Source organism: Zonotrichia albicollis, chromosome 5, assembly GCF_047830755.1.
Source record: "Zonotrichia albicollis isolate bZonAlb1 chromosome 5, bZonAlb1.hap1, whole genome shotgun sequence".
NCBI classification, from domain to species: domain Eukaryota; kingdom Metazoa; phylum Chordata; class Aves; order Passeriformes; family Passerellidae; genus Zonotrichia; species Zonotrichia albicollis.
This window is the reverse complement of record NC_133823.1, coordinates 30,241,385-30,257,973: the sequence shown is the minus strand read 5'-3', so window position 1 is coordinate 30,257,973 and position 16,589 is coordinate 30,241,385. Positions and strand designations below refer to the sequence as shown.

The 16,589-nt window shown below is 38.3% G+C and overlaps 1 protein-coding gene across 5 annotated transcripts in view; it reads left to right on the top strand.

The window, feature by feature from the left end:
- Positions 1 to 236: 236 nt before the first annotated feature.
- The window catches only part of FSTL5 (follistatin like 5), a 270,409-nt gene continuing 254,056 nt past the window's right edge, over positions 237 to 16,589 (top strand). Inside the window, exon 1 of one of the 5 annotated variants that reach the window (XM_074541193.1) lies at positions 237 to 583. The gene's annotated coding sequence lies outside the window, so the exon portion shown is untranslated. Of the gene's footprint in view, positions 584 to 1,076; positions 1,207 to 16,589 lie in introns of those variants that run through there. The other 4 variants (XM_074541192.1, XM_005486310.4, XM_005486308.4 and 1 more) reach the window with 4 other exon arrangements.

Here is a 16,589-nt window from a genome sequence, read left to right as displayed (position 1 = left end):
GCCGCGGCCCTGCGGAGGGGGAGCCGCAGGAGGGGTTCGGTCACCTCTGCGGGGTGACAGCCCCCTGCGAGAAGTGGGGACGAGAAGTGCTGGGCAACACCAGACGTCCCAGCCGGCCGGACCGCGGAAAAACGCAACAAACCAGCGGAGGGGGGCGGCGGGTGGCGGAGCGCAAGTTGGGCAGGCCGGGCGGCGCAGGGGGCGGGCGGGGGCGGTGCGAGCGGCGCGGCGGGGCGGGCGGCAGCGGGGCCGGGCGGGAGCGCTGCTGTCCGCGCCGCGCCCGGTGCTGAAGGGCTCCCGCCCGCCCGCCCGCGCCTCCCCGCGCCTCCCCGCGGCGCCTCGGCCGCGGAGCTCCGCGCCTGCTCCCGCCGGGAGCTGAGGAGCTGAGCCCTGCCGGGAGCTGAGCCCACTTTGCCCCGGAGAAGTCCTCGCTCGCTCACCGGATCGCCGCGGAGCCGCTTGTGGCTTTGTTAAAGGGAGAAGTGCCGCTCTCTTTGCGATTTGCGCGAGGACCCGTGGAGCTGGTGCTTTTGGTTTGTTTTTTTTTTTCTCCCCTTGTGGATTTAAGTGATTCTTGGACAAGGTAAGCAGCAATGCCGATATATGTACACACACATACATACGTATTTTTCATGTTAATAGTAGCGGGGTGCTGGGTGGGATGGAGGAGCCGGCAATTAAAGGCAGCGCAAAGTTGGAAGCTTGGTAGCCCTTAGGTCAGTGTAGGGGCAGGGCTTGGAAAAAGGGTGCAGCTTTTCAGTGAAAAGGGCTCCATAAACAAAAGATGAATCTGAGTGAAAAGTTCAAGGCTTGTTTTTATTGAGAACTGGCTCTCGGGGTAATTTTTAAATGGTTGAAAATGTTTTGTGTTAGGAGTCTTGAATATTATAGAAAGATCTCAAAAGACATTATAGAGCCTGCTTTGCATAAAAACTGATTTGGGGGGACTAGAGAAGCTCTGGTTGATTCTGTCTGGGGGAGGACGGGATATGCGAGGTCATTCTGGGAAGTAGAGAGTAAAGACGGAATTAGAGAGGATTTGAGAGCACAGCCGCATGTTGCTCTGTGTTCTCGTGCGTGCTGAATACGTGTGTAGCAGAAGGACGGTGATACCCTGTTACTTGACAAACAATTCAGCGCTGTAACGCTGACAACTTGGGAAGCAGCGCCTTTATGAAAGGGATCATCACCACCTCTGCCTCCAAGGTCAATGTGGGATGTGTGTGTCTGTGAAAGTCGTGAATTTGTGTCCTTTGATGTTGGCTGAACATCAGGCCTGCTCCCAGGCTGCATCTAGGCATAAACGAGAATCCTGGATTTAATAATACCGTATTATGTTGCACTTGTAGGACTGCTGTTGTCGGTAATTGAATAGAACTGAGAAGTGTGGGCAGACGTAATGTCTTTTTTTTCTTAGCAGTGTTTAACATTTCGTGAGCTTGGTACGGAGCTGTGCTTCACGGAGGAGTTTGCTGGTGCCTCAGTGAGTTGTCGGAGTTGGGCACTCGCAGAGCTCCGTGCTGCGCAGGGATTTCTGCACGCACGGAGCCGGGCGCCGTGCAGCGACTTGTGCACACGCAGAGCTCAGCACCACGCAGGGCTGGCTGCCTGAGATTAAGGCAGATTCCAGGGGGAATAAACTGCAGCTGCTGCTAGCCAGTGCTACTGAGATAACTGGACAGAGTAAGCAGGCAATGAGGTCCCCACCTTGTGTTTTTAGGATTATGTAGCACTTCATTCTCTTTTGGTTGAGATGAATTTTCTTAGGAGCTGGGACCTGACCCACAAGTGTTTTCTCTACACAGATGCCCTGCACAGGTGCTAGCAGTTGTAGTAGCTGTGAACATAAAGTAACTTTTGTTGATGGGATGAAGCTGATGAAAGGTGACTGCTTCTTAGTATTGTAGCATTTTTTTACTCCTGCATCATTTCCTTAATGTTAAGGTGGGTTCTGTGTTGCGGAGTGTTAGTATCAGCTGAAGTATAAAGATAACCATCAGGCAGCAGCACAGAGCTACTGATGGGTAAAGTTGAAAGCTAGAAAAATGCTGAGAAAGTAGCTCAGTCAACCAAGACTATCATTGCATTTGGGTAGAATTAGGAAATATGTTTTTATTGTTCTCTCCCCAGTCATAAAGTAGCTCTCTTTTTCCTCTCTCAACAGTAGGGAATGAAAGTTTATTACATAGCACTTGCACTAGTTGCAAGCCTTCATTAGCAGTCTATCCATCAGCTAAGACAGCTTTTATCATCTATCATTGACATGAATATTGATTTGCTTTGAAATATACTGATATAATTTTAAATGATGTCTTTGAAGGTATGGAGATTCAGGAAGCTTACTTTTTGAAGTAGACACTATAAAATTATTTTGAAAAAGTTACTGTGAACCATGTGGTGCAGACGTTACAATAATACTGAGGGGGAGGATGACCCACAACATTGCAATCCAAACCCACCAATGACATATCTAAAATTTTAATGTTTATACAGGGCCTGAATCTGCAAATCATTGTTCACTTGAGTGGTCTCTATTCATACACATAGTCTTTTTTCCAGTTAACAGGGCTATCTCCATCATTACATGATTAAAAGTCGTTGACCTTTCTGAGATCAGTCATTTTGCCAGCATAAATCAGATGATAAACTTTGATACTAAGATATTAATTCTGTGCTTTTAAATTTATATCTGGTTGTTTTTTCTATGTAATATTTTGCCTTTGTTTGTATTAGGCTGATTTATTTGATAAATCATGTTTGAAAAGTGGATATTGGAAATTACACATAAACTCTGAAGAAGATAAAATGGCACTGCTATTTTTCAACAAAATGGTGTTCTAAATAGATGTATACATTAAATGTGGTCCATAGCCATTTTGGTCATTGGTTCTAACTAGAAGTCATCTGTCTGCAGTGTCTGCACGTGCTTGTTCAAGCATATTTGTAAAATTGCAAGAATATGATTTTGTATAACAGGTAGTTCCAAGTCCTTTATCAACATTGCACAGAAGTTGTGAATGACTTGACCACCCACCTGACTGAACTAATGTGAAATCAGGGAGGAGTTTTGTTACAAAAACAGGATTTAGAGAAAATTCAGGTTTAAAGAGCTACTTTATGGACCTTTCTTAAGCTGACCAATGCACAAAGGTGGGCTTATGAGGGCACAAAACTATTGAAAATATCAGCCTATGCACAACCCTGTCAGGGGTCCAGTGCTTACTTTTTCCAATGGATCAATTGGTTATTTCCTGGTTTAAGGCCTTTGACAGCAAATGGTGATCAGTAAAACCCCAAATATTCTGGTTGCTCCATTCTAGGTGTGTTCTAGATGTACCATGTCTAATCATGTCAGTTTTTCATCCGGTTTTGATTTGTGAGTGAGTTTATCCAATAATCCTCTGTATTTGTTTAAAAGCTATATTCAATCTTAGAATGAAAAAATTTTTACAATCATGATGTTGCAATCAATTATGCTTTTTAAAAATACCAAACTTTTATTTTTAGAAAAATGCATGCTGTCCCAAACTGTGACTTTATTTAACTTTTCAGAAAATACAAATTTTCTGTCACTCTTCTGTCACTCTTAGAGACTATAAAATAATGTTAAAAAACAAAGCTCTGCTCTGTTTTGTTAGTTTCAAATCTAAAGATGGAGCTCCAATAGGAATAGTTCTGCCATTAACAGATCTGAACTTGGCTTTGATATCTCAAAGATAAGAGGTCAAATGAAGTTTCGGAAGTAATTTCTGATTATTTTACTCCAGACTGGCAAATATTATGGGATAATTGTGGACATTAAATATTGCGGGAGTGAATCACTGACTCAAGGGGAAGCAATGACTCAAATGCCACTCTTGACTTCTACAATTTTTCTAAGCAAAAGCAGGACCATATTCATTAACCATTCAGTGTAGCTTGGTCTGTTATGCTATGTAACTTTAAAGTAAATAGATTAGCAAGTTTATTTGTAAATCTGTTTAATCCTGTTTTTTAGTTCAAGCTTTTTATTTTTTACCTTCTGAAGCCCAGGGAATAGTTGTCGGCAAATGAAAAGACTGGAAACTTATTTGCATGTGATTTTATTAATTTTATGATTAATTATTTATAATTAATATGGCATGCTTTTTCCTGACTCTTGGTAGACAGAAAAGACAACAATTTCATATTATCAGAAGAGCAGCAAATCAAATATTTTCTCTGTAGCAAAGCGACATTGAGGAAGCTGTGGGCTGACCAGGAGCAGTGGTAGTCTAGCCCCTTTGAAAATAGTGCTGTGTGAAATTCCCTCTAACACCTCCAATATCAGGGGTTTCTACTGCCCAGGAAAAATATTCAGGAGAAATCAAACCTACAGCTTTATTCTCTTCTGTATTATTTTGCAAGTTTTTTCTTTAGGTTTTGGGTTGAGTAACCTCTATTTACAAAGTTCTGGTAGGTTGTGTTCCTTCCTAGCAGTTGCATTTGTAAACAGATGTGTCTTGATTTGGATGGGCCAGTGCAGATCAAGGAAGTACTGCACAGTTACTGTTGCAGAAGAACTTCAGCAAGGCTCCCTAATTGCTGGTGTCTTTCTTTTCCTCTATGCCATTTTTACTTCTGTTTGTATTGGCTAAATATACTGGCCAAGAGAGGTTCCTGTGGTTTAGCCAGGCAGGATTCCTTACCAAGTGGGAATGAGAATGACTGGAAATGTATTATTTGTTATCCATTTTTAGCTTTATTTGATAGTAATATTTATGCAGGTATTTACACCTTCTGTCCTAGAAATGATCATGGTAAGTCTATTCAATTAATCACTCTTTATACCATACATTATGTAAAATTAGTGAATTGGTTGCATTGCTGAGTCCTGCAAATCTTAAGAAAATAAGTTCTAAAGAGTTAAATGAGGGGAGAGTTGGCAATGCTTGTGCTGATTGCTTGAAGTAGGTTGAAGGTCACAGTTTATTTGCATTTGAATTAACTGAGGTTGGTGTCCAGCAGTTCTTTTCAGAGCAGACTTCAGAAAGACTTTTTTTTGTGCAATAAAGTACTTGGAAATGTTAGATGGAAGATGAAGGATATTTAAAATACTTCTTTCTTTTCCTGACAGAGAGAGCTTTCTTCTCATTTTATGCCAAGTGAGGTTTATTGTAATCTGAAATATTTTTACCACTGAATAGGCAGTCTTGTGGTAAAAGCCACTATCATTTTCATATCAGCATATTAAAAACTTTCTGAAAGTATTTTTAGTTCCTTCATAAAGAATTTCCTAATATCTGCAAAAAGAAACAAAGTAATTTGAAAGCAGCTCATAACTTTAATCAGATAAAAAACCTATTACTAAAAATACTTTTATTAAATGATAGGAACTTCTAGATTATTACTGTACATGCTTTTACTTCCATTAGGAAATAAAATATTTTAGAGGCTTTCTGCATTGTAACTCTGAACTGTACATGTTTTTGTTATTACAACAGGCCTTTGTCTTCCTAAATAAAATGTAAATCATTATACACATTTAAAGAAATCAACAAGCAACAAAACAAAAACCGGTAGAAAATTCTTACGTGATGAGCAGTAGAAATAAACTTTGTTTTCAAAGAGCTTGCAGATTATGATTTGCTCCCAAGTTCAACATTTCAAGTTCTATTTCCTTTATGTCTTTTCTTTTGTAAGCTTTATTTAAAACACCTCTATAACTGATAATATATGTTGTTTATGGGTTTTAATAAATTTTTCTATAAATTATTACTGGGAAAGAAAAACCAAAGCAATTTCACATCATTCTGGTAGATCAATGGAAATCTTGATTCATATGCAAAAGCAGTCAAAACAATAAATGCTACCTTTGATTCTGTTACAGCGTGAATGTAGTGCACTAATGTTACAATTATTTATGTAGTTGAGGATTGTATTTGGTGGCAGTCATGACCTCCCAGTGATAAACAGAAACATACAAGGTTCAAGCACATTTAGTGTATACACAGAAAACACTAGTATCTGCTTTCTGAGGACAAACTCTAGTGCAATGGAAAGCTAAATGCACATGAATGAATGACTAATTCACAAATATCTGTGATTTAGAGTTGCAGTAGTCCAAATTTTTTATTCATAGAGTAGAAAATTGCCTATTGTACCTAAATAAAAGAGGAGATGCACTTTGTTAATGTTGAAAATGCTTTTGAATTTATATTTTAAGAGAAAGAGAATTATTTTGTCACATTTTGGAGAGGTTTTTTTTCTTTTTGTATCATCATTTATAGCAGTGTCTAATTTTTCCCTCCTAAGGGTCTGGTTTGAGTCTTAAATCAAGAAAATGCAGAAGTTTTTGTAAGATGTGATGTTTGTACAACATCTTGGTTAACTATTCACCTTTTGTGAGGGATTTGAGACCTAAAAGAAATCTGAGATCAGGTACCTTTGTTAAAAGCAAATTTTCTCATTATTTTACAGATATTCCTCAAGTCTGAGTGATGAATGCTCAGAAAATTCTCTGAAAGACAGTATCATTTCCAAATGTTGGCTCAGTTATCTCTGCAGTATTCATAAGAGTGCAAAATCTGATATTATCAAGGAAGGAATGTTTTGGATTGGAAGGACTGTAGAGATCATTTCTTTCCACCCCCCTGCCATGGGAAAGGATGCTCTCCAATAGGCCAGGGTGCTCAAAGTCCATCCAGTCTGTCCTTGAACACTTCCAGGGCTTGGAACATCCCCAGCTTCTCTGGACAAGCTGTGTGTCAGCGCCCTCATAGTGAAGAATTTCCTCCTAGTATATAATCTAAAACTGCTCTCAGTTTAAAGTTATTCTCCCTCATCCTATCACTTCATGTCCTTGTAAAACATTCATCTTCATCTTTTGTGCAGGGCCCCTTTAGGTACCAGAAGGGCTCAGTGTGGTCTCCCTGGGACCTCCTCTTCTGCAGCCTGAACAGCCCCAGATATCTGAGCGTGGAGAGGCGCTCCAACCCTCATCTTGCTGGCCCTCCCCTGGGCTTGCTCCAGCAGGGCCCCATCCTTATGTTGGGATGCATCCATCTCAGAGCCGGATGCATCCATCTCAGAGCCAGTACTCCAGTACTGGGGTTTCAAAGGGACAGAATGGAGGGGGAGGATCCCCACCCTTGACCTTCTGTCCACAATTCCTTTGCTACACCCCAAGATTTACTGTGCTCCAGGTGCACGTTGCTCAGTCATGTTGAACTTCTTGTCAGCCAGCACCCCCAAGTCCCTCTCACCAGGGATGCTCTCAATCTGTTCTCCACCTAACCTTTGTTTGTATTTGGGATTGCCACGACCCAGGTGCAGGACCATGTGCTTGGCCTCGTTGAACTTGAAGAGTTTTGCACAGTCCCACCTTGCAAGCCTGTCCAGGTCCCTCTGGATGGCATCCTTTCCTTCTAGTGTATTGGCTAGACCATGCAGCTTGGGACATTGGCAAACTTGCTGCTGATGCACTCAGTCACACTGTGCATGACGCTGACAAAGAGGTTAAGTAGTGCCAGTTCCAGTTCCAGCCCCTGAGGAGTGCCACTTGGCACTGGTCTCCACTTGGATAGTGAGCCATTGACCACAGCACTGAGGATCTGACCATCCAGCCAGTTTCTCATCCACTGAGTGGTCAATGCATCAACTCCATGCCTCTATAGTTTAGATAAAAGAATTAAATTAATTTTTTTTTTTTATAGTAGCATCTTATTTTGACAGTGAGCCCTTCTTTGCTCTCTGCTCTGTTTCAAGATGGAAACAAAAGTTCATGTCATAATCAGTTTTTGCAGTGGAAAGGCCACAGAGAAAGAAGAGAAGCCCATTATGACAGTGCTTTGGGTCTGTCCTTGTCAAGTGGAATTAAGTTGCACAGATCCTCCCTCTCCTTGCAACAGCCAAGGTTAGCCATAACCTCAGCTTCAGTGAGAAATTGATGTTTTTAATCTTGAGGGCTGATTTTTAAGTTGAAATACGGTTCATCACAGAGCTGCTCTTCCATATTATCAAGTACTTTGATAGAGAGGAAAGTTTTATTTAAAATAAACTACAAGACACAGAACCAGGTTATGTTAGTTTGAAGACTGATTTTATTTTTCCTTTATTTCCTATGCTTTTAAAGGCAAATGAATCTTAGCTAGTATATTGGTGAGTTAAAAAACTTTTTTTCTAATTGTTGGTCCTCTAACCTATATGTTATGTTTTTATCTTTCATTTATGCTATCTTTATATTTTCATGTAATTCAGAATCCCAGTGATTATTAGTGCTGTGGTAGTATTCCAACACAAAAAATATATTTCTCTTCTTTGATTTTTTGGTTTTTGCTAAACAGTAATATTTTGTAAAATTTTTCTAGACCTAGATGCAGGGGCGGATTTAGTTGTTACTTGGGACACTGAAAGAGAAAATCATAATTAACATCACTCTAGAGATTTAACTTGTGTATATTGTTAATTATTTTTTGAACTGAGTACGGTTTTCTAGTGGATTTAAACTGTGCTGCTTAGCTATAGTTGCATTTTAGTCTACTGCCTAATAATAGGCTGTTTCTATTATTTTATGCTTGGAGAGTTTTTCTCACAGAAATATTTGAACAGTCTACATTTGTATGTTCTTGGTGCCATCAGCAGGGTGACAGGAGGTTTTCTGCATCTTGGAGGTTGCATTTGAAACATTAGTAGTTTGCTTCAAGCATCAGATCTTAAAATTGGTGTCCCCAAAAGACTAAAAATCTAATATTTTAATATATTTATGTCCTTTATATCTTTTCTATGTTATAGTCACATTCATCTACTGCTTTAGGCTCTCGGTAATCTCTTCCATGCATAAGTAAGCTTCTGAAAGGGGTACTATGCTTGTCTTTATAAAAATATACATGATATACACATAAATCATTAATAAATCTATACTGAAAATTTGATTTATACTTCCAAAGTCTCAGAAATCCATATAAAAAATAGCACCCCTCTGTTCTCATGGTTTCTCAGAGAGAACAGTTCTCACATTAATAAAGAGATTTAAATGAAAGTTTGTGATATAATTTGCTGACTAACGATTTAGAGTGCTTCTATTAATTTATGTGCTGCATCTGACTCTTCGATGAACAGTGTGAAGTATTATGGCTAATAATTTCAGTTTTATCATTCTCTGCTTGCCTTTTGAGAGACAAAGATCCAATCTGAGTGAGTTAGACTTGTATTTTTTATAAGCTGGGCATGTTTCTGGAGTTATGAGTAAATGCTGAAAGAAAATCTAAAGAGCTGATCACGAAGCTCTCAATGGTTAAAAAAAATGAGCAAAGAGATTTGTGCCTTTATTATTTTTTCTAATGAAGAAAATGGACAGGAGACAGTATGTGTGGATGGAAATTCTGAATTTTGAAATTTTTATTAAGTGTTGAGTGCTAAATATTTCCTATTAAGAAAAATGTGTTCACCAGAAGGGTGGTCAGGCATTGGAGCAGGCTGCCTCGGGAGGGAGTTTTGCCACCATCCCTGGAAGTGTTTGAGCAGTGTGTGGATGTGTCACCTGGGGACAGTGTTAAGTGGTGAACACAGCTGTGCTGGGCCAAGGGTTGGGCTCAATGAGCTCAGAGGTTTTTTCCAATGATTAATGATTCAGTAATTCTGTTCAGTTGATTCAGTTCTCTTCCAAAAAGAGCTATGAAAAGAGTTGTGATGTTATACGTAAGCATTAAAAAAATCATTAATAATTGTAGGGGTTTTTTTTTAAATATTCAAAGTAAAGACTTATTTTAAACTTCCCATACATCTGAGATCCTTAACATCTCAGATTATAATTTTGATTTTCAACATCAACTTTCTTATCCCAGCATACAGCAGATTTCTGTGGTATATTGATTTGTATCCATCAACCATGGGACCCACTTTCATGTTTTAAAGGAAGGAAAATATTTTGAAATTTGAGATATTTTAAAGTGTCTGTTTACCATTTCTCTCTAAAACTGGGTTTTTGAGGTTGCCATTGGTAAAGTCAACCAATTTCTAAGGCACAGCAAATTTGGGGAGGGGTCAAGGAGGAATACCATTTGCTTCAAAGAGTTTACTGCTATCACTCTAATCAGTGAATATTTTAAGAAAAGTGTCTTCTCAGCACTCTTTTTTCTGTATTTCAACTGGGTTTGTACAGCAATAATCATTATGAATTTTTGATTGCTTTTGACCAGTGTCTAAGAGATCAGTTCTCTTGGGACAGAAATAATGATAAGTAATTTTCTTCTATTTCTGGTATTGGGGTCCATCAGTAATTATGCACTTTGTTTTTTCTATGTTATCTCTAACATTGGGTTAACTTGATCTATTTTTGATTGTAATTTATTTCACAAAAGGCCTTTTTGGCTTCAAAAAACCAGGGTTTTTTTGGTGTTAAAGATTGTGCACTTAATTATCTCTAACAAGTTGAAACTGTTCATCATGTAGCCTTTGCATGGAATACAAAATGTCATCTGTAAGGCTTCACAAATTAAAACACCTCCATAAGGAACTTAAATTGATGCATAGTGAAATAGAGAAGTGCTACTGAAGAGTCAAACTGCTTTAAAATGAGCATGCAGTGTGTGTGGAGATTCAACTAATTTGCAAAGATATGATGCTTAAAAGTGAAATTCAGAGTTGAAATTTCTTGATTTAAAAAGGTACATCTGGGCAAAAATATTATTCTGAAGTTTGTTAATAAGTACAAGCGGAGGAGAAATAATCCAGAGAAAGACTTTTCCATAGTAAATACTTTTACAATTTAGTTAGCTTTACTTCCTAGAAAGCCATGGGAAAGCTGGCATTATCATGATGTGAAAATTTCATCTTTGAGTTTTTGAATATGAAAAATTACTTTTTAAGAAGTGTTGTTTATGAATTTCTAATTTAGGACATTTCTGAGTTTACCTAGTCTCTCAAGACTATCAAGAATTGGAGTACAAAGTGGGAGGTTATGCTTTCTAGGAGCTGAACAGTATAAACAAGAGTTGAATCCTGCAACTCCTTTTGGCTTGTACTAATATACATCTATGCCCAGAAACAAGACACATAACTCCTCACAAGTAAAAGGTCAGAATTTGGCAAATCTGGGCTTAAAAAACTGAGTGGAAAGGGAGTGATAAGTGAAATAAAAAACATAGTTATTGTACCTACAAATTACCAAAAACTTTAGTGTGTGCTGTTAAGTATTCTTACAGGGAAGGACTTTAGGGACTGAGAAATTTTTTTCTATTGCTCCACGTTAAGGGACAGTGTCAAATTTCTCTTCAGCAGGAATTAAATTTTAGGCTAAGACATTTAGGCAGAGGGCAGAAGCCTTGGACATATTTCACTAGAGAAACTCTTATTGTTTTGGTGTATATTATACCATCTTTTGAGAGTGAAAACATTGATGAATAATCCTAAACCAGGAGAATGTAAATCCTTATCAACCAAAAGAGAATGAAATTCTTTGTGTATTTAAGGGAAGTAGCTACTTTCCTTTAAATACACAAAGTAAGAGAAGGGAAGTTTGCAATAGCTAAACCTATAACTTTGTAGCTATTTTCCTTCCTTTCAGTTTGTAGTGGGAAAAAAAAGTGCAATTACTAATGGAAAAAGAGATGAAAAAAAATAGCTTTTCTGTGCTCCCAGACTGAAAAGTGGTATGGTTACATTTACATTAATATTATCATAGCAAGTTTGCATCAGTGAAAATATGAGGATAAATCAGACACCATATGTGCCGCTCCACACTTAATTACTAGACGAACAGTTCTGTAATGAAGATTATGGCATTGTTTTGAAATTTGCATCCTCCTTTTTATCCTTGCATCCATGTTATTTCTGGCCATCTGCAGGAAATATTATAAAATTAGAGCCAGTGAGCAAATCTAACAAAAGAAAACTATTAATAGCAAAAGTCAGCATTACTAAAGAATAGTCTTAAATTTCTGGAAGTTCATGAAGGGCTGTTATGACCAGAAAACCACCCTAAAAACTAGAATACTGCTCTAGGATGGTATTTACAACAGGTGAAATAATAGATCATTGAGAATCACAAGAGCACAAAAAGTATTCCACTTTGCTCTGGGATTTTTGGGCATGTTTATTATCAGAATAATGTAAGAGAAATACTAATGTACTAAGCTTGCTTAAACAGCCTGTCAGTTATATTTTAAATAAGTTGATTTAAAGTTTATTGTGTTTACTTTGATGTAGCTGGGCAAGTAAAGTTCTGATCAGAGAATAAGGTGTGCAATTTCATTTTGTAGCTAAATAGCTTCATAGTTTTAACTGAACTGTGTTGGGGTCACTGCTATCCCTCATGTCTTATTCCACCTGTTGATCAAACTTTCCACTGGCCAGTGGTGTTGATGTGAATGGTGAGCTGGATTACAGAGCTGATCTGGCTAGAAATGAACCTTTTCCTGCCCTACTCTCCACCTATCAGTTGGAATATCATGGCCAAAGATCAGTTTAGGCTCTCATAGAAGAAGACAGCTTCCTTCAAAAGTATGTAAAACTGATTTGATTTGAACCAGTGTGTTACTGTAGACACGGACTGTAAAAGTATGGGATAAAACTTGAACTAAGCGGTACAGTCTTATGACTTTAGACACTGAAATACAGGTAACTCTCTCCCCCCTGCATCCCAAGACATAGCTTTAAGCTTTTCCCTCAGAGCTTCTAGTGGAATACTTTATCCCTATTGTGTTATCTCACATGAGTGAGATAGCCTTATGGAAATTCTAATCTAGAAAGAGGTTGGGGTAAAGCAAACAATACCTGCGTTTGTCTTCCCAGGCATGTTTCTGGTATGCCGTCATGGATAAAAAAATTCCAAGAAAACCAAACAAGAAAAGAAACACAAAAAGCTGGAAAGGGCTGCCTTTCCCAGTGTTGTAAGTGGTTCTTTGGTTCTTCAGGAGTAGTTTTGAAATATTTACTTTCCAGATTTATATCTCCCTTGGGTTTTAAGAGTAGCCAAAACATAGGGCTGAATCTTGGCAATCTTTTATGGGTGATTTTCAAAGAAGTTAAGTGACTTTGGAAATAAGAGGCGCTTTTTGATACTTTTAATGATACCTACTTTCTTTTTTTCTTCAGTATGTATTGTGTATTAAATGGTTCACTTAGAACTGTAGGAGGCTGTGGTATTATTTAGGAACATGAATAGGGATTGCATAGCAGGACCTTACAAACTGGCTCTTGAGTTGTTGGTGGGGCTGGCTTTAAGCACAGGAGGCTGCCCAAAGCAGTAAGCTTTGAGAGAGAGCAGCAATGGTTCTGCTCTAGTTTTGTTTCCAAGTGTTCAACTGGTTGCAGTGTCAGCATTGAGTGTTGACACTCTTTTATTAAGTGAGGAATTAGGGAATATGAGCAGTATGCATTGTTACATGGAATATCCCCTCTCCCACCTTAGCAGCATCTGCTTTTCCCTCATCTGCACCATGCCAAGAACATGAACAGTGAACCTGATGCATCAGTTTGGTCCCCTACATTTATTGCCTTTATCCTTCTTTGGCACTCTCTTTTTCTTACTGCTGGAACTTTCTATTGCTACAGATCATACTCAGTATTTTTGGAGGAGGCAGAGAGAAGATTTGACCTGGATTTGCTGTCAGCTGTGGTTTGAGATGATCCGTGTCTTACTCTGGAGGATGGAAGTTATTGTCACCTGTCTTTGCTGGATGTCAGATTGCCTCATTTATGCAACTTTAGGACATTGAAGGACAAAGAAAGGTGGATTTCCCCCTTCATCTGTAGGCAGGGTAGTCTTGATTTTTCAAAATTTCAGAATGCAAGAATGATTCTATGAAAGTGATTAAAATTAAATTGATTAAAGTCAATTGACTATCCTCCACTGGGGTTCCTTCCACTGCTTCATAGTCACATAAGAACTGCAAGAGAATAAACAGTCTTCAGACTCTATTGCATGTTGCTGAATCAGATAAAAACCTTCAAAATAATTTTCAAAACCCGCTTTCTCTGCTTTGATGAATTTCTGTATTTTGTGGCTTCCAGAAAATCTCACCTGGATAACAAGAAATACTTGAAATTGCTGAGAAGTAGGCATTCCCAGACCTTCAAAATACAGAGTGAGGCAAGAGAAGCTTTCAGTTCTCATAGCATAGGGATGCTTACCTTAGTCAGCACTGAGGATAATTCATGTGACAGTAACTGTTTCATCAATAAAGAGTCACTTGGACATTTGCCACGTGATTGGCATTTGTGACTGGGCAGTTGGAACGTGATGTTCTGCAATATGTCCTGGCTCCTCTTCGTGAGCCCTGCACTTCACTGAGGTGACCCAGACAATCCCAGAGTCAATGTGGCTGAATCAAAAAATGAGAATAGTGTCATGGTGGGATGAAAGAGGGACCACAGACTTATATTTCAGAGAGGTGGGGTGGTCGCTCTTCAGGCTGTAGCTTCAGAGTGATACTTTCACATGAGAAGAGATGGGATGCTCTTGCCTATGCACAGAGTTCATACCAAATGTGATATAGAGTGTCTGGTGATGGCGTTGACCATTATTTTTTTATTGAAATATAGGTGGTTTTGGTTAAGAGGCTGTTTCTAGTGTTTCCTGGCACATTGATGGTCAAAACTTAATTCCAGTCAATTCTACAGTAACATTTTCTTGTATTTCTATTGTATAAATAAAACTGAAAATATTTACCTTTTTGCCTTCCCAAAAATAACCAAAGAGTGCAAAAAGTTCCCCTCAAAACCTAAAAAAGCCCCAAACCAAATAAAATATATCAAACTTTTTGGTATATAATACCAAAAGAAATGGTTTTGGTATTATATACAAAAAAAAAAATTGTTTTCAATGTAATTATACAATGGTGGTTGAGGAGAGACAAAATACATTCCTTTCACATACTACTATTTCATCACCACATACTGGCTGCTCCTTGCTTTGTATTGTCTGCATTCCATTAGGAATGACAATTTTTTAAGCTAAAGAATTTTTGAAAAAAACCCCTGTTTTGTAGCTAAATCCTATTTAGCTACAACCTAATCAGGAAATGGTAGGTTTTTCTGGTTTACTGTCAGCTTTCCAACATGCATTTGGAAGACCTCTTCCTAGTAGTTATATTAGAGTGGTATAAAACCAGAAGCAATAAAACCCAGTAAAATAGTGTAAGACAGTTAAAACATAGCAAAAAATGAAAGTTTACGTCCTATTGAACAGGGTCATAAGCATACAACATGAGAAATGCATTATTTGATTGAAAATATCTTTGGAAAATTCAGATAAGACTGCATTTTTTTCTAGGAAAATTACTACGTACTAAAATAATGAACTGCATTTAATATAGATGGTAGAACACAAATGACCAAGTCAGCTGTCAGAGTCAATTTTTTTTTTTTTTTTAATCAGGTGTGATAATGGTGAAGTTTCTTTGTTCTATCAGATCTCAGAAAGGGTGTGTGTTTATTCCCTATTTTTTTCAGTCTGTTAATTTCTTTTTATATAGGGTGAGAAAATTCTTCTTTTGTAGACTTGGACTTAAACATCCAAGCACATGGGACTAGGAACCTATGCCAGCTTTATGACTGACAAAACAAGTGCTATTTTCTGTATTTCTTTCTGATTGTTCTGAATTGAGGCTCATGAAGAAAGTTGACCTTTGTGACAATAAAGAAGAAAGAGAGTTGAGTTACCACAATGCAGGAAAGGACAGAGGCAAAAAACTCCACAGCAGTTAAATTGAAAAAGAGAAAATACCTGTAACTAGTTTGGCTATTCAAGTACAGAACACTTTATTTGTATACCTCTGTGAACCTGTATGAATAGACATAGATTTTTTTTCTAAAAAGAGTAACAAGCAACTTTGATTTTTTTTCATTTTAGTTAACAGAGGTATTTTAAAGTTTTGTTTCCATACTTGTGAATATTCGCTGCAAGTAAATCCTATAAATAGGGTGGTATTCTGTACCAGACATATTAAATGTAGGTTTCAGAGTTGTTTTCATGTTGTCAATTGGGTCAGGATTTCATCTGTAGTTAACTTAATTATATTAATGTGGGCACTGGGGGAAAGTACTGGAGGGCAAATGTATTTTTGGTTCAATCCTGATAAGGACAAACTGCCCTCAGCTGCAGATAGTCCTCATTTATTTAAATAGCTGCAACATTCATCGGTCCGTTTGGTTACTGATTGAGCTGTGCTTCAATCCAATCATGCCAAAGTCCACATGCATCTTTATTCTCTGCAGTTTGATAATTTCATGTTTCCTGTCAGTGTTTGTACTGCTGTGCATACTCCTCTCCATCACAGCAGAGTGCATCCATGTCCTTCTGTGTTTCAGGGGCTCATGGTTTCTTACATGTCATAGACTTTCCCATGTCACTCTAGTAATCTTCCCATCCTATGAAGACTGCTGAAATGCTGCTTCCCCTGCCCCTAACTACCTTCTCTCTCTACATTTTTGTGGTTTAGGACTTGGTTTCCTTCTACAATCCTTCATAATTCTTTCTTTACTTCAAATCTGATTAGAGGCAAAGCCCTCAAACTCGTCTATTCTGGTCTTGCCAATTGCATGGTGATCTTGAGGAACAATCTCCAGGGGGGTTGAGTTTAAAGCAGCTGAATTATTGAAGAATCTCTTTCTCTGGGTAAAAAAGATGG